The following is a 3,574-nucleotide window of genomic DNA, read 5'->3' on the forward strand; positions in this document are numbered from 1 at the left end:
CTGCAGGCCTGGTCATCCCAACTGCCTCCCTGCTGGCCTGATCACCACAACTGCCCTCCCCTGCCAGCCATCTTGTGGCTGTGGGCACCGCCATCTTTGAAGGTGTGGCAGTCAATTAGCATATTCCCTCCTTATTGGCTGTGGGCACTGCCATCTTTGTGACAGCATGAGGGTAAATTAGCATATTCCCTCTTTATTAGATAGGATAAGTATATTTTTATTGATCTCAGAGAGGAAGGGAGATGGAGAGATAGAAACATCAATGATGAGAATCACTGATCAGCTACCTCCTGCACGCCCCCCACTGGGGATGGACCCCGAAACCCGGACATGCCTCACTGGGAATCAAACAGTGACCTTCTGGATCATAGGTCAACCACTGAGCCACACCGGCTGGGCTTGACTATTATTTATTATTATTTTTATATTAACAGTCAAAAAGGGACATATATTTGAGGTGCAAGTTTGCTGCCATTATTGGGGGGGAACATCTGTGGGAATTAGGATGATCCTACCACAGGTCAAGGGCCTCAGATTCAGTCTTTTTGGCGTTTTCTGTAAATGAGCTGTGGGACTGAAAGAAGAAGCCATTCCTAATAACTATGAAACTCAGACCATACTCCCACAGCGTGCTACAAAACATAGTTTAAAATAAATGTATCTTAGGAATAACATAATTACACTTCTTTGCACTTGTTATGTGAAACATTAACGTGGTAAATGCAAACCTCTTCAGTATACCATGATTTTTGCACTCCTGTTACTTAAAAAAGTATTTTTTAAAACACACTGGACCTTCAAAACTCAGTGTGGGAGCTCCCTCTCCCTCTGAGGAGCCCCAGCTCTGTTCAGCGGAAGGAGGAACGTGCCTCCTCTCCCATTAGTCAGGACGGATGCTGTCAGCAAAGCGGGACAGAAAAGAATTAAATGCTCGTCGAGGTTGAACTGGCTTTCATTTCCAAGCTGCGTCACTCCCTCAGCGCCCATCGCAGGTTCTGTGTGCTGATCTTTTCCCCTCTCCAGGCTGCAGGCTCTTTATCGAATCATAAAGGGAGCCCCAGAGATGTAAAGGCAGCCCTCAAGGTCGCCAGGCAGCGAGCAGCTGCGCCAGCCGAGTCCACGCCTGGCTCAGCCCGCTTTTTAAGACGCACAGTCAGCAGATGTGCTATTTGGGGGAATTCCTGCTCAGAGTCGCTGCTGCTTTCGTCAGACCGCACACATCTCAGGGGGAGCCACCTCCTCTGTATCGCCCAGAAACAGGTGGAAAATGGCAGGGCCTTCCCATTGGTTAAGTCAGTGGTCAGCAAACTGCGGCTCGCGAGCCACATGCAGCTCTTTGGCCCCTTGAGTGTGGCTCTTCCACAAAATACCACGTGCGGGCGCGCACGTACAGTGCGAAATTGACTTAAAACTTTAAAGTTTATTAAGTTAATTTTAGGGAACGTTGTGGAGTGAAAGAAGATGTAGTGTCGAGGATTGAGAAAGGTATGTTGAGATGGTTTGGACATATAGAGAGGATGAACGAAAGGAGATGGACGAAACAAATACAGTGGGGCCTTGATTTACGAGTTTAATTCGTTCTGAGACCAAGCTCGTTAAGGAGCTCGTTAACTCAAATTACTCTGTCAACCCAATGCAAAAAATCGGCCGAGAGAAGGCTGGTATCTCAAAAAACTCATTAGTCGGGACACTCGTAAGTCAAGGCCCCACTGTATACAAGATGAGTGTGGATGGGAGAGTTGGAAGGGGTCGACCTCAGCGAACGTACCTCAGTCAGATTGAGGACGTTTTTAGCAAAGGCCAGTTTAGGAGTACCCTAATTAAGTTAATAACAATGTACCTACCTATATAGTTTAAGTTTAAAAAATTTAGCTCTCAGAAGAAATTTCAATCGTTGTACTGTTGATATTTGGCTCTGTTGACTAATGAGTTTGCCGACCACTGGGTTAGGTAATAGGTGCTCATTCTCATCAACCTTATGCAGCCTCAGATTTTCAAAATCACGCTGATAATAACGAACATCGGGCACGGAGCGCTGATGTTTTTCTATTTGCCGGATCAAAGGCCTCAGGTCCCCGCATGTTCCCAACGCCGCGTCGTGCTCATCTCTTCGTCTCACTGTGGTCCAGTGAGAAGAGTATGAGCTTGCCCACCAGCTTGTCAGAACATTAAGAGGTTGGCGGCTACAGCGTTGGGGCGGAGACGTGAGGGGCAGGCGTGGCTTTACAGTGCTGGTGTCTGTAAGTCCGTACGACCTGTTTTGGAGGCAGCTGTTCATTTTATTGTATTTTACATGCACTTCCTCTGCAACCTGAACCCTCCTCCTAGGCGTCTGATCTAGAGAAAGGCTCACTTCCCCAAGAGGCAGGTACAGGGGTGCTGACGGCCGGCGGGGACGGCCAGGGTGCCTGGGGCAGGGGCGTGGTTCAGGCAGCTCGGAGGCTCCAGTCTTTGGGATGCTGTGACTCGGTTTGGCAAACGGGAGGGATGAATTCATCTACGCCGACCAGGAAGGATCTCCAGGACGTGCTGCTCAGTGGCAAGAAGCAAGCTGCTCAGGAAGGCCGTCGAGCGGGTGGTTGTAATCTGTGATGGGATGTGTGTGAATAGGGGGACGGACCGGAAAGCTACACGCCGGAGCGTGGTGACCAGTGTCCTCCTGCGGCTGGCAGGGACCGTGGACTAGACTGTTTTGTAACGTAGATGCAGGTTTCTTTAAGCACAGGATGAACAGTCTTCCTATTACAAACAGTGCTGCAGCCGGCACCGTGGCACAGACGTCTGTGCGCCCTCGTGCAGGTGAATCTGGGAGGTAAACTCCCAGGAACAGAATTGCCGGGTCAAAAGGCAGCTGCGCTGGTAACTGACAGATACTCACAGAATTCCTCTCGTCAGTGTTATTCCATTCTGCACTCCATCCGTGACGTCGGTATGTGCCTTTAAAAAAAATCCAGTAAAATTCATGTAACGTAAATTCACCATTTTGCTGTGTACAATTCAGTGGCATTTGGCGCCTTCACAATGTTGTGTGAGGCCGAGACTGTGGTCTGCAGTGTCTGAAAGAGGTTTACAACGGGAGTGCATTCGTGAGCTCCTTGTTTGGTTAAAAATGAAAAGAAAAATTAAAGAGAATGAGCTTCAGAGTCAGACAGTCTGGGTCTGGACCCAGGGGCGGCCCTTGGAGAGCTGTGTGACCGCATGAGGCTCAGTTCCCACATCTGGGAGACGGAGAAAAGCCCGCACGGTGGGGCCCGTGAGAGGGAGGGTTAGAGGCAGTGCCGTGGGAAGAGCTGGATCTCACTGCAGTGGTAGGTGTTGGCTCCTTCCTCCCTCGTGCACCCGGAGGCAATGCATTCACGGGCTCTGGCCTCGACAGCTGAGTTCAAATCCCACCTCCCCCCTTTCTCTGTGCAGCCTTAGGCAGGGGCCTCCACCTTTTTGAGCCTCAGTTTCAACATTTAACACACGTGGGAGGACTTTGAAAACTGGTGACACAGTACATGATGGTGAAAGTAGGGCTTTTGCAGCCCCCTGGGGTAGTGCTCGTACCCTAAGTGCCCAAGGGACAAAGGAC

At 49.9% G+C, this 3,574-nt stretch overlaps 1 protein-coding gene across 1 annotated transcript in view; it reads left to right on the forward strand.

Moving 5' to 3' along the window:
* The window catches only part of SLIT1 (slit guidance ligand 1), a 152,436-nt gene that overhangs the window by 132,832 nt on the left and 16,030 nt on the right, over nucleotides 1-3,574 (forward strand).

The sequence above is a fragment of the Myotis lucifugus genome, unplaced genomic scaffold (genome assembly GCF_000147115.1).
Source record: "Myotis lucifugus unplaced genomic scaffold, Myoluc2.0 scaffold_66, whole genome shotgun sequence".
Classification (NCBI taxonomy): Eukaryota; Metazoa; Chordata; class Mammalia; order Chiroptera; family Vespertilionidae; genus Myotis; species Myotis lucifugus.